General features: G+C 45.9%; 1 long non-coding RNA gene across 1 annotated transcript; it reads right to left on the reverse strand.

Moving 5' to 3' along the window:
• Positions 1-783: 783 nt before the first annotated feature.
• LOC144325456 (uncharacterized) lies at positions 784-2172 on the reverse strand. The gene is made up of 3 exons (XR_013390615.1): positions 2018-2172; positions 950-1093; positions 784-833 (listed from the first exon to the last, which is right to left on the reverse strand). It is a non-coding gene; the product is annotated as an uncharacterized LOC144325456 (long non-coding RNA).
• Between the last annotated feature and the right edge of the window lie 12528 nt (positions 2173-14700).

Genomic DNA, 14700 nt, shown 5'->3' on the forward strand with positions numbered 1-14700 from the left:
CAACATCACTGGTTGTCAGTACCTGCCTGAACCCTGTCCTGCTTTCCTGCCAGAGCTCCTGACCTCACCTGACTCCCTGCCCTGCACCCAGCTTCAGCTTTTACGGACTGCCTCCATACTGCACCTTCGACCTCGGACTGGACTCTCGGTTAGCCCACGGGACCAGCACAGGCTGCTTAAAATGGCGGTCACTCGAGTGCTGCTGCTGCTGGCACCAACAAAGCCCAGCCCCCTTCCTCCTCTAGGCAGGGCAGGGAGAAGCCAGGAGGAGGGAGGGAGGCACCGCCACCACCGCCGTGTGAGGGAGAGGGAGGGAGAAGGAATGAACGTGCGTGTCAGCGATCCACGAGGCAATTCCTGGACCATCCGCGGGCCGGAACCAGAAGGCAATTGGGCCTGATCTGGCCTGCGGACCTTAGTTTGCCTACCCAGGTCTGGATGATGCCCTGAGTCACTTCCAATTCTTGGGATCCCATGCCCAGTGAGGGTTAAAATTGAAGAGAGGAGGCTGCTGGCCTGGTCAGACAAGTTGCTTTGTAAGAAAATAAACTGGCCACTGAAGTGTCCTCATCAGCATCCCAAAAAGAATGAGCTGGGTTGCAAGAGTTACAACTAAGTGACGGTGCCCTCTAGGCTAATGGGTGGGCCTCTCCTCTCCTCTCCAGACCATTCCCCTCCAATAAAGCCACCCATTTAAAAGAGTGCTATGAATAAATGTGGCATTTTTTCCACAAAGAGGAAAAAAGACCAAAAAAGAAAAAGAATATTAGGGGTCAGCAATACCTGTGGATTTCAGGGACCCTCTTGATTATATCAGGAAACAACATGGCAGCCTATGGGAATAAACCAAGAAGAACATAAGCAATTTCCGTTAATAACAAGGACACGTGATTCCTCCTTGATGTCCAGGAGGAGTTGGAAATAAGGGTGAGTCATCTCCCTGTCTCACCTGCTCTGGGGTCCACGGCTTGTCATTGAGATCTTGAATGTTGAATGTGTCACCAGGGACCAACAGGGATTTTGGTATATAGGGAACCAGACCATCCGGGGTGTATTTCACCAGGTCATTAAATCCCGCTGTAGCAGCAACCAGCTAAAAAACAAAGTTATACTTCATGGGGGAAGACTTTTGCTGAACTGGATGGCAGTCCCATCTAGCCCATCATGGCTGCTTTGTTTGTTTATTTAAAATACTTATTGATGACTCTTCATCTTCATATTCCTGGGTGATAGGCAAAAGTGTGAAAACAATCCATCGGAATATAAATATTAGGGGTGTGCAGGTGGACAAATGTGGTTTGGGGGTGCTCTCCACCTTCCATGAGTCAAAGCACAGTGTCAATAAACCGCAATAAGTCAGATCAGGGCCTTCACAAAACCTCAAATCACTTTAAAATGAGAACTGAACCAAAATTCTCCCCTATCCCTAAGTGGCCTTAGGAAGATCCAGGTTAAAATACCTACTGGTCCACAAAGCTCACCGAGTCACTATTTCCCCACTTAGCAGGGTTGTCTTGGTTGGAAATGCAACAGCAGAGATCATTCAATTGATAATTTAAGGTTAATCCTGCTGGTGTTAAAGTCAATTAGCTGAGAAGGGCATGGGGGAAGGTGTTGCTTAGCAGTGCAGGCAGTGGTAATATTTTTCCTGAGGTGGCATGTGCCTTGAGGTGGCTGTTGTAAAGGATTACAATAAATATAATGTACGTGAAGTGCTTTTAAAAACATGAAAGCTGTTATTATTAAGCCTCTCTGTCAGTTCTCCTGAAAGGCTGGAAATTTTGAGCTCCCCCTCTCCATCCTGACAGGTCAAGGATCCTGTAACTAAGAACTAGTGCCTGAGTTTATTTTCCCCCTTCTCCCTCCCACCCCCTTTTTCTTTTTGTGCCGTGTCTTTCAGATCGCAAGCTGCCCTGGGGGTTTGTTTTGGCTGAACAGAAGAATTTTTTAAAAACCATTTAATAAATAATAGCATCGAAATGCTACAACGAGTTAACAGGAAAAAGAAAGGCCTCACCTTTTCCACAAATGCTGTTTTCAGAGTGGGTGGCACAGTCTCCAGCTGCTTGGCAAAGCTTGGGACTTTAACAGCGTCCAAGACCACCTGGGCAGGTATGGATTCCAGGCTGGTGTGGCTCAACCCAACCACCAAACTCCCAAGTGCTGCAAGGCTCTGGCCATCCTGAATCTGTAAATAGGAAACTCTTAGCTGTAGAAACCAGGTTGGTCATCCAATAGTCAACTTTACCCAGAAGACTGAATTGGTAGCTTGGAGCTAGGAGACACTGCAAGCCCACATTGAGTCATGTTCTTAAGGGACTTCTACATGAACTTTTTTAAAAAAAAATATTTATACTTTTCATTTTACAACAAACACAAAACATAAATTTGAATTATTCCACATCATAATTTGACTCCCCACCCCCTTTTTGTGGTTTCTTACATTTACAGTATACTGTTTTTACTGCATTTCCATGTTAACCCTATTTATTGTTTATCCCAGATATTCAATATATGTTTTTGTCACTGCATGTTTTTACTTTAATCCTGCTAAAGTCTTAATTTGTTTACAAGAGTTTTGTAAATATTCAATAAACGGTTTCAATGCTATATTTTTAAAAAATCATATTGATTTCTTATTTGTCCAGTACGTTTCACCATTTCTGAGTATTCTAATAACTTCTGTTGCCATTCTTCTTTAGTCGGGACATTTTCCTTCTTTCTATATGAGCTTTTAACCCATTTCTCCTTGGACCGATTTCTTACCAGTATCATTCTGACCTGCTAGACACTGGGGCCAATGTGCACATAGGAAACTGCCTTCTGCTGAGTCAGATCATTGGTCCATCTAGCTCAGCATTGTTCACACTGACTGGCAGTGACTCTTCAGAGTTGCAAACTGGGACTCTCCCAGTCATTCCATTGGGGTGCTGAACCTGGGAGCTTCTGCATGCAAAGCAGATACTCTACCACTGAGCTACACCTCTTTCCTGTTGGCAAAAACCTTCAACTTCTGGCAGAAGTTCCCTGTACCACGTTTCTTCACTCCCACGTCTCCTCAAGGTTCCTGCTCAGCTGTACGTGTTTCATATGCAAGGGGACAATGTTTGTCTTACCTGGTATCCAGAACTGAACAGTTTCTCCAGGATGGCGCCAGCCTGTTCAGGGTCCCAGCCCTGAACTTTGCTCAAGGAAGGCAGAGAAGAGGATAGCATGTTGCCGGGGATGCAGTTCTCAATCTGCTGCACCGAGAGTCTGCGAGCCTTCTGCCCCAGGGAGTTCAGGATTGCTGGAGAGAATGTGCCACACTGGCTGCCTGGCAAGCCAGCAACCTGGTGGCAGAAGAAGAATGAATGACCCTGGACCCAGACTGAGTCAGAGGGGAATCCCATGTGCCCAAAGAAGCCATGCCCCCCTGAATCCATCAGTGTTCCAGATTAATGGAAGCTTGGGAGCAAGCTTGTTTTTTGCTGCTCCAGAGGGTAGGAGCCAAACCAATGGACTCCAGCGACAAGAAAGGAGATTCCTACTAAACATAGGAAAGAACTTTCTAATGGTGAGAGTTGGACTTTTCTTCATCAGAGAAGTGGACTTTCATTGGAGGCTTTTAAACAGAGGTTGGATGGCTATCTGCCAGGGTCTCTTCAGCTGTAATTCCTGCATTGCATGGGGATTGGGCTGGGTGAGTCTTGGGGGTTTCTACTAGCTCTACATTTCTGTGATTCTATGGATAATGAACCAGAGGCTGCAGGGGCACCAGATGAGGAGCTGGAACCTCCCAGACTATTGGGGCCCATAGATTCAGAACCTGGACTGTCAGACATCTTCCCTGACCCTGAAGAAGCAGGTGCCTCCCACCACAAATCACCAGTCTATCGACACCAGGGTGTGCACGCTGCAGAATGAAAGAGGTGTGCGTGTCTTCAGACCAGAGGGTTGGTTTGTTTCATAAAATTTATACACTGCAATATTGTAAAAAAAAAAAAAATCTCAACAGGATTTACAGACAAGATAAAACAATAAAATTACCAATAAGAATTAACACCAATAATTTAAAGAACTTTGCTTCTGTTGGCGTGAGTTCCTCATTTGGAGCTGTCCGTGGTCCTCAACCTTTGATCTGCCTTGACCTCCAGCCTTGCTGCCTTCTCTTTGTGGGTTCTGGCTGTCTCACCTATAATATATTCTAAGCTTCTTTGGGCAAACACCTGGACTCTTTGAAGCTCACCTAACTTATCCATACCAGTCTTTCTTTTGCACTATTGCAGGGCTGGGGGACATTGGGCCTCGGGTTCTAATGCGGCCATCCAGGCTTCTTCAGCTGGTCCCTGGAACTCCTCCCAAGCCCCACCCCTCACTAGTCGTTCTTGAATGTTTTGTCTGTCTGAAATGTGTTCCGCTGTGATGATGCCTTTGTGCTTGGCTGGATGGGGAGGGTGGTATCAAATGAGTATCCTTTTTTCTTTCTTTTTCTAAATGGTAATTCTGACTGGTCTTCCTTGGCCATCTGTTGCCACAGAGCTGGAACAGTAATAACAGCCTGGCTTTTTTGGTGCTTATTTTACATGGAGCTGCAATGAACTCCATAAGAACATAGGAAGCCGCCTTATTCTGAAGCTACATTCACACGAGCGTGAGACTCTTAATCTCAGAGTTTTGGGTTCAAACCCCATGTTGGGCAAAAAGATTCTTGCATTGCAAGGGGTTGGGTTGGACTAGACAACCCTTGTGGTCCCTTCCAACTCTACAATTCTATGATATCATTTGAAACAGTCATGGCTTCCCCCAAAGAATTATGGGAACTGTAGTTTGCTAAGGGTGCTGAGAGTTGATAGGAGATACCCCTGTTTCCTACTCAGAGCTACAATTGCCAGAGTGGTTTAACAACCAACCCTTCTCAGGGAACTCTGGGAATTGTAGCTCCGGGAGGGGGAAATAGGGATCTCTTATTCCAACTCTCAGTGCCCTTAACAAACGACAGCTCCCAGAATTATTTGGAGGAAGTCTACACTGACTGGCAGAGGCTGTTCAGGGTTTCAGGCAGGAATCTCTCCCAGCCATACCTGGATTCGGATTGAAACTGGGACCTTTTGCATGCAAAACAGGTGTCTTACCATAGAGCTACAGCCCCTCCATAGCAGGAGGAAAGCCCAACAAGTATGCACAAGCCAAGAAAATACTTACTGGAAGCTTCAGCGCAGAACTGGCAATAGCTGCCATCACGCAACCTGAAAGACACAGAAGGCTTCAGGGAAAAAACCCACACACCTCTTCGAATCAAAGGCAGCTCACCTTTAGAAATCTGGCCCAGCAAATGTCCTTTGTCAAATGCTTCTTTTGCTTCAGCAGCAAAAAACAAATAAAGTCCCCAAAACTGCTATTTGCTCTGCTCGGCATAAACTGGGGCTCTGACAATCCAGCACTTAGGTGTGTGGTGCTAGAACAGTGTTTCCCAACCTTTTTTGGGCAAAGGCACACTTGTTTCATGAAAAAAATCTCGAGGCACACCACCATTACAGCCCTGTGACATCAGCGCGCAGCGTCACGCCGGGAGGGACGCACGAAAGTGTAAGTTTCAATTTTTTCCCCTCCCCCTTGCCTTCCTTCTGTGCTAACCGCCAAAAAGCCAAGAAAAAAGACTTTAGGGCAGCAGGTCGACACGGAAGAAGCTCCTACCTAAGGACAGGTGCGACGGCCGTGTCCTCTTCTGCCACACTTGGCAGCCCTGCCTCACGGTCGTGACTCCCACCCTGATTTCTCCCCGCAGGTCGAGCGGCACAGGCAGCCCAATGTGTCCAGCCCAGACACAAGCCCCGCTTCCCCACTCTAGATCCTGAATGCGACCAAGTGCTCTGGACTCCCGAGCAGGGTGGGAAAGAGGACTCGCATCTGGTAGCCTCCGGGCTCCTCGCCTGCTCGAGGGATGGCATTGCAGGCAAGCTGCCGGCCGTCGCCATCGCCGCCCCCTCATGCGAGTGGACCTGCCCGGAGTGGTGGGCCGGGGGAGGCTCGCTCTCTGTGGGGATGTGGCCCGCACGCGCGGCCCCGCTTCCTCCTGCCCAGGGCTGAGCTCCTTACCCGCGATCTCGGTCTCGCGCACGCGGATCCCACTTATTCTGAAGCTCGCACCACTAGCCGGGGCTCTCACACCGTGCCAGGGCGAGGCGGCGCGGCCCACTGACGTCATCGCGGCTCGCCGCCGCCCTCGACTTCCCTGTTCCCTCCCCTTCCTCGGGTCGCCATGGTTACCGAGGACTGCAAGCTGCTCGGGCGAGCGTGGGGCATTAAGTGGGAGAAGGAAAATTAAAATTAAAACTCGCCTGAAGGCCACCTCTCCGGATATCTTTCGAATTTTTTAATTTTTCCCGCGGCACACCAGGCAACGTCTCGCGGCACACTAGTGTGCCGCGGAACACCGGTTGGGAAACACTGTGCTAGAAGATAGGCCTTGGAGGAGGCACATGTTGTGCACCTTCCCCTCCTCCCCACAGTTGGAAAAGCTGGCCCTTCCAGTAGGCAGAGTGGGGCAACTCCTGGTGTGGTGGAGAAGGCAACCTCACTGTTGGAGTTTATTTATTCTGCTATCCTTTGATTGACCTCTCTTTCCCCGTTTGTCTGTGACCAATCTCGGTGTCTCAGTAGAGAAATTGCTGCTTTCTTGGCAGGCCGATGCCAGAGCCCAGCAAGCAGCTGCTTGTTCAAATATGCTTGTCAGACTTGCTCATTTTCGCCTGAATGGCATCAATTTTTCCATCATCTCCCTAATATGTATTTTGAAGTACTGATAACCAGTGACTTTTGTCCTTTTCCAGAGTACAGTGGTACCTTGGTTTTTGAACATCTCAGAAGTGGAACATTTCGGTTTTCAAATGCCGAAAACCCGCAAGTAACTGCTTCGGTTTTTGAACGCTTTTCGGAAGTCGAACATGCCACGCGGCTTCCGTATTGAGTTTTCCAGAAGTAAATGCTTATGGAAGTAACTGCTTTGGTTTTCGAATGTTTCGGAAGTTGAACGGCCTTCCGGAATTGGTTACGTCTGAAAACTGAGGTACCACTGTACCTTTAATAGCAGACCAAGGCTTTACATTTGGTGGGAGACTAGAATTTACTGCAGAGTAAATTAATACAGCACAGAACTGGTGGTAGAAGAGCTTTCGACAATGTACCATACAAATGTGGAAGGTGGTTCTCAGTCAGTCATCCTTAGCATGAATAATGGGACATTAGAGGTGTCTCCCTCTTTCTGTCCATAAAAAAGTTGGAGGGTTTACAATTAATAACATATAATATAAATAACATGCCCTCCTATCATTTGCGTTTGCATGCTCTAATTTTCTTCTAATTATATGATGGCAACACCCAGATGTGAATCCATAAAGAAAAGGGCTATACTGAGGCCCAAATTAGATGTTCTCTTGAATGTAGCATGCAGCTGGTTATCTTGTTTGTCCTAAAATAAACTTAGGTGTGCACAGGAAAGGAAGGCTGATCTCTTCACTCCTCACTGCAGTGAGATTTCCCCCCAGCCCACACAGCTAGGAGCATTAGGGAAATGTCTTTAAAGGTTTTAAAAAAGGACTCCCCCCCCCCCCCGAAGAATTCAAAGGCCCCATCCTCCCCCGTTCCCCAAAAATCTCTCCCATACCTTGTCAAAACGGTTTACTTCCTTCAAAATATTTTGGAAGTTTTCCCCAAACCCAAACTGGAACTCCTATTTTTGCTCCTGCTCCATGATGAAGTTTTGTGGCAGTTTAGAGACCTGAGAATCCTCTCTTCAGAGGATTACGAAGCTGCTTTTTGCCTCTCATATTGCCCAAGCAGGACTCTCTAAAATTTACCTCAGCGCTTTGTTGTATTTGGTTATTTGTTCACAATTTATAGTTCACCCTTCAGTGGCCAGTCAATATTATCTAAAATTCACCTCAGCGATTTGTCGTGTTTAGCTACCGGTATTTGTTTTTACAATTTCTATTTTGCCTGTCACTAGCCAGTCAGTCTTCTCAGGTTGGCTCAGGTGAATTTCAGTGACATCTTGGGAGCTGACGGCATCCAAACATAACTGTACTCACCAACCATAACAATGCAAGCGAATACTCTTGATTGACGTAGCATTATTCCAAATGGGTCCCTCCCCATGGTTAAATCTGCTCTCTCTAGGAAAAAAACCACACAAAGAAATAAATGAAACCAATTTCAGTTTTGGTCCTAATTTTCTTCAAGTTTCCCTGATCATCAAAAGAACAGGAAATTAATTAGAAACGCAGCATTAAAGGAATTCCAGAATTTGCAAACACAGAGACCTCAGCAGCGACAGATTTAGGGAATTATGGGTGGTTCTCCAGCTCAGGGCACCAAGCTAAGGGGGTGCAAAATAATAATAATATTGAGAAGATCCATGGCTTTTTTTCCAGCTGGAACATGCTGGAACTCAGTTCCAGCACCTCTCAGGTGGGTGCTGTTGCCATTATAAGAGAATGAGGAAGGCATTCACAGTGCATTGCAGCACCTATTTTTCTAGAAAAATAGCACCGTGATGATTCATTAAAAAGCAACTAGACCAAATAGATTATTCTGAAAATAAGAAATATTGGGGGGGTTGGGGGTTGGGCCAAATTTTGTCCTCGCTCTAGGCTCCAGAATTCCAGAGTCCGCCTTTGACATTAGAAACTGTGTCTGACTTACCAAACCCACAACACTTTTGCTTCTCTTTAAGGATTTTTTAAATTAAAAAATGCTTCTGAATCGCTCTTCGTTTCAATGATGCCAGAGCAGTTCACAATATAGTGCATCAAAAATCCATATCTTGAGTCTATGTGTAACCCTGTCAGGGCTTTAAATAATAATAGTAGTAATATTTATTATTTAGATAGCACTTCAGCTGATTCTTGCAATGTGCGTAAGTTTAAAAAATGGACAGGGCTTGATGGAGGAGCTGCAGCTTAGATGAGAGATTGGTGGAGAAAAAGGAAAGGGCAGACTTCCCTTCAAGCAACAAAACTCGCCAAACTATCTAGCAGAGGGCAGAAAAGCGGAGCACGAAGCATCTTTTTTGAGCAAAGTACATACCTGCCTCCTTCTCCTCGTGTGCGGGGCTGAAAGTGACAGGCTCCAAGTGCTCTGCTTTTCATTATGAAGGCAGGGTGTGACCCCTCTGCCTCTAATACCTTCATCTGAAGTGAGAGGACACATGTCAAGTGCCAACCGCACCCTGTGGTTTGTGGGTTTGTTTATTTATTTTATTTATTATTTTTTTCAAAAAACTTTTCTTTATTGTTTTTTCGTAACGATAGAGACAGAAACGTGTTCCCTTCCTCGCTCCCTCCACCCAACCCTACAACTCCCCTGACATTGTCCAAAAAAGCATAATTATATAAGACATATTAAAGGCAAAACAAGAGGTCACATTTAAATTACACACACACAAACACACACACACACACACACACACACATGAATGTATCATTCCAGAAATTACAGTAAGTCTTCCATGTTTCTTTGTTAAAGAAATTTTATTAAATTTTATTAAAGCTGTCAGGTTTTTTTAAAATGTCATTTCCTCTCAAGGATCTTGTTGGTCAATTCTTCCATCAGAATTAGGCCCCAGACTTGTGCCAGCCAGATTTCAAAAAAGTCCACATCCAACTCTTAGACACTGCAAGGTGAGTTGATGTCCTAAGGTGAATAATCAACCAATTTTATTTTTATTTTTTAAAGAAAGGTTTGGCAACTGGGTGAGATATTGTGTGTGCATCCATTAGTTCTTGCTGTACCTCAGGAAACAGAGATGCAACAGGAAGGCAGAGGAAATCCTTATCTAATCCTCTTTTAAGGCCATCCAGGTTGATGGCGATCACTGCCTCTAGTGGGAGTGAGTTCCATAGTTTAACTATGAAGAAGTCTAATGTAGGATAGCTCAGTCAGTAGAGCACGAGACTCTTAATCTCAGAGTCGTGGGTTTGAGTCCCATGTTGGGCAAAAGATTGCAGGGGTTGGACTAGATGATCCTCATGGTCCCTTCCAACTCTACAATTCGATGATTCTCTGCGCTGTCAGTGTGGAGACAGTTGGTAATGGAGGACTGCAAGAGGTGATGCAAGGGACAGAGTGGGAACAGAGAAAGAAAGTGGGAGTTCAAGAAAGAGGCGAACGGTAGGCAGAAGATGAGAAGAAGGGCTTTGCACCGGATTCAGTCAAGCCATTAGCAAAATTAAGCATATTTGGAGGGCCTTGGATCAGTGGCGGAGGAAGTGGGGTGCAGTGGGGGCGGGCCGCCCTGGGTGTCACCACTTGGGGTGTGTGTGTGTGACAAAATGCCAGGTGGCACTCACCACAGGGTCTGCAGTGTGTCCGAGCCACACGTCTCTCCTGGGAGAGATGTGGTGGCTTGGGGGCACACAGGCTCCACTTTGCCCAAACAGTCCGCCCGCTGCCTCCCCCCCCCCCAGCTGTAGGGTGGCTGAGTGGGAGGAGGCAGGCAGACTCCGGAGGCCCCACAGTGCACCCTGCCCCTATGGGAGGCGCACTCCACCCCGGGGAGCACTGCCCCAGGGGCCCGCTGCCTTGGCTGAGTCAGGTTTCACAACCACAGATCACTGCAAGTCTGGTTGGATAGGCAGAGGGTGTTCTGTGGTTATCAGGTGTCAGCGCTTCAGGCAGGAAGGAGAAACAGCAAGGCCAAGACCCGTCTGATCAGCTGCTGCATCTTCCCAGAAGAAGGTAGGCCCAAGGCTGAGGCTCTGCTTCATGCCTGATGCCCTTCCTTGCAGGATCAATACCTCCACACTACAGCTCCCTCCTGCATTGGAATCCTTATGTACCATGGTGTATACTAGAGTATTTCACAGGTTGAGTATGCTCCAAGTTGATGGGCATTGCCATTCAAATAGTGTGTGCGCGCGCTGTATCTTGTACAGTGGACGTTCGGGTTGCGAACGTGATCTGTGCAGGATGCATGTTTGCAACCCGCAGTGTTTGCAACCTGCAGCTGCACGTCTGCGCACGTGCAGGTTGCGATTTGGTGCTTCTGTGCATGCGCGACTGCTGAAATCTGGAAGTAACCCGTTCCAGTACTTCGGGGTTTCGGCGGGTCCGTAACCTGAAAAAACGCAACCTGGTGCTTCTGTAACCCGAGGTGTGACTGTAATAGATTATGCAGGGCAGGGCTTCCCTGCCCCCCCCATATTTTATTCAAGCTGGCACCACTGTCCCCATGCTGCTTGAAGGAGTGAACCACTGACTCATCTCACTGCCCAACTTTGCCCTTTCAAAGCACAGCCATCACTCTCCCTATTATCTGTTGACATATCTAACACCTTTCGTAGGCTTAACATGATGGACCTTTGAATGACTCTTCCCAGTGAGTGACTCAGCCCCGAGGGGGATCAATTGCTCCTGGCAACACCCTCAATGCAAGCAGAACTGTGGTCACTTCCCCAAAATTGAGCAACATCCCTGACCTGGAAGGATCAAAATCAAAAGAGGAGTTGAACAAACAACATCCATGACTAGCTCAAAATCCTACCATGATGAAGAAAATGCAACAGAATCAGGCACTTGTTGAGGGCCCCACCATTGTGAAGATGTTTGCTGTCTCAAATCTGGAGCTGTATCTGCTATCCTCTTCCCAGGCAGCTTGGAAACATAAAAATAAATAGCAAAACCAGACAGACCTCAGCGTAACACTCAAAACGGAAGTGTTGCACTCAAATGGGAAGCGTAGCTCTCAAAACAGAGGATTTTCGGCTTCTGAAAATAGTTTGCAAACCGGAAGACTTACTTCTGGGTTTGCAGTGTTTGGGTTCCAAGTTGTTTGAGAACCAAGGTACCACTGTATTTTGCTTTGCAGACAGGGGATTTCTCCTCCCCATGATCTCAGTATTAATCAATTCTACACTCACAATAAATGATCCATTGACATGGTAACCAGCTTTTAGTTGGCGTGCTTTCCTCTCCCCTCCCTCTCCCCTCTCCTTTTGTGCTATGCCTTTCAGATTGCCAGCATGCAGGCAAGAACTTTTCCTACATATTATAGGGTTTACATTACATGGCTCCGGGTGCTTTTGCTGACACAGAAGGTAAAATGAATGATGCTTTCAATGGATGGATGGATGAGCAGTGAGGAGTAGGTTAGATACACCTCTAAGTGCCATGAGTGAATGGGGCTGGGGGAAAGGGAGGTTGAATATGTAACCCGAGGCCATGTTGTTCAAGGAGGCAAACACTACTCATTCCATGCTATTCATCCTGTTCCCACAAGGTGCGGCACAATTATTTTACTCACCACACTGGGATTCTCTGGATCACTCACCAAATGCCTTCTTTTCCTTTACCCCTGTGTCAGGAAATATAAATATTTGGATAAAACTGTGCACTGTAATGGATGCTGCTAGTTGCTCTGATAGACCACTAAACAGTGAAAGAGTGCCTTGTGAATTCTGGACATGTTCTGGACAGGCAGTAGGAAATGGGGAAAGGAGATTTTACAGTGGGTGAGATTCACAAGAGCCAAAGCTTTGCTCTTGGATTGAAGGAAGAGGCCATTGCAAAAAAAGCTTTATCCAGTTAAGTTATTTTCAGGGTAAACTAACTAAGTAACTAACAAATCAAATCAAATCAAAACAAAAAAGACACTCAGAAGGTCGATGTAATTTTAATCTGCTTTGGTATGTTAACTTTTCTACGTTTTAAAGCATGACTGTACATTAGTCTTGATTTTGTTGTTTTATCTTTTTGTAAACTGCTTTGAGGTTTTTGGTATTTTTTACAATCAAGCGGTGTATAAAATTTATGAAATCAATAAAGTAATTGAGGCATTTCCATTGTCCATTATTTGCATGTGCTCTCCAGATTTCTTTTCTCGCCAGACTCAGTTTGTGTTATATAAGAGACTTTGCTAATGCGAACAAACCACCGTTAAACAAACCCCAGATTTGTGCTATGTGCAAACCAGGCCACGACTTATTTGTGAAAGCCCCCTCCTCATCTTGAAATGTGATGGTCAAATGATTGCCTTTCTTGGTTACTTTGTTGGTTGGAAAGTCTCATTGGATCTCCGTCACAAAGTTCTCAAGCTCCAATCTGGCTGGGAAAGCCAAAGTCAGGCCAAGAGACAGCACAAACCAGCTTGATTTCCGCTGTGCTAGAGGAAAATCTGTCATGGCACAGCCTGGATGGCCAAGGTGGACTTTGACACTGCCAAAATGTTCAATGTACCTTGCAAAAGCGTCAGAACCTAACCCACCCATGTCAACCTTTTATTTTCCATCTTCGGCATAATACAGATTGAAGGCTTGTTGGAACGCCGTGGCGTCCTGGACTCTTTCCTGTTATGTCAAAACGAGGGATTATCAACTCTTCACCCCTTTCTTGTGAAGTGCTCCTGTCCAAAGTAAACCAGCAAGCAGCAAATCAAAGCCAAACTTGTCCAATAGATCCAAGATCTGTAACCGGAAATATTGTTCTTTGTTCTCTTTTTCCTTGTTCTAATTTTAAGAACACAATAAAATATATTGGGCAGGGGGGAATAAAGCCAAACAGACCCGGGGCAAAGTAGATCCGGGGCCAAGGCTGCTTCATATGCCAGATGTGGGTATTGTTTTTATATGCATGAAATTGTTTCTAGGCTTAGCCTCAAATATCATGCAGTCCTATCTTTATGAGCTCTCTCTTCAAAAACATTGCAAAGGCTTTACTCTGCCGTGTTTAAACATCCTTCCATCAGCAGTCCTGGAGGGGATTTCCCTCCAATACTCCCCCTCCATTGTCAATGCAAATGTCCCTGTGAATTTGGAGAGGTAGAATTGGTAACTCATGTTCTTATGTGTTGCTCCTTTTATTGTGGTACTGGTATGATTTTTATGGAACTTTTTTTTTTTACAGAAATTCCCAGGACGATCAGACACAATTTATGCTTCCTTGACTCCTTTCAGGTCAGAAAACATCCTCCTTTTCTAGGGTGGCTAAGTATTGTGCTGCTGCAAACTTTTAATTTTGTTCTTTATGCCTCATGCTCTATAGTATGATACAGTTACAAGCAGGGCCATAGCTGTCAACCTTCCCTTTTTTTGCAGGAAATTCCCTTATTCCAGCGCCATTTCCCACTGCTTCCCGCTGCTATCCCGGATTGTTAGATATCCCGTAGACTGTCCCCGGGACAGGTGAGGCTGCTGATCCCTTATTTTCGAGGTTCCCTAGGACAGTTGAGGCTGCTGATCCCTTATTTTCGAGGCTGCTGATCCCTTATTTTCAAATCTGAAAGTTGACAGCTATGAGCAGGGCCCGCCCAAGATATTTTGGCACCTGAGGTGAACCACAAAATGGCAGCTCCCTCCCTGCCAGGGAAGAAAGTGGGAGTGAATATCAACATCAGGAACAAGGGGGGGGGGGATAAAGATCTACATCAGGATCCGCGGTCCCTGTGGATCCTGCCACTTGAGGCAGTCACTTCAGCTTGCTTCATGGGTGGGCCAGCCCTGGTTACTAGTAATTTTATTGATATTGTTTTCTATTTTGTTTTGTATTATTTTATAAATTTGTACAAAGTTTCTGCTTTGGTGACTGTAATAAAGAGTGTGATGGAATTATTTTGATTGTTTTGGTTTTATATATGAAACTGATATGCTTTCAGACATACCATTTTTGTATTTTTTAAAAGAATGTTTTTAAAGTTATTATCATTGCCACTTCAATGTTTTTAGAAGA

This window comes from Podarcis muralis, chromosome 14, assembly GCF_964188315.1.
Source record: "Podarcis muralis chromosome 14, rPodMur119.hap1.1, whole genome shotgun sequence".
Taxonomy (NCBI): domain Eukaryota; kingdom Metazoa; phylum Chordata; class Lepidosauria; order Squamata; family Lacertidae; genus Podarcis; species Podarcis muralis.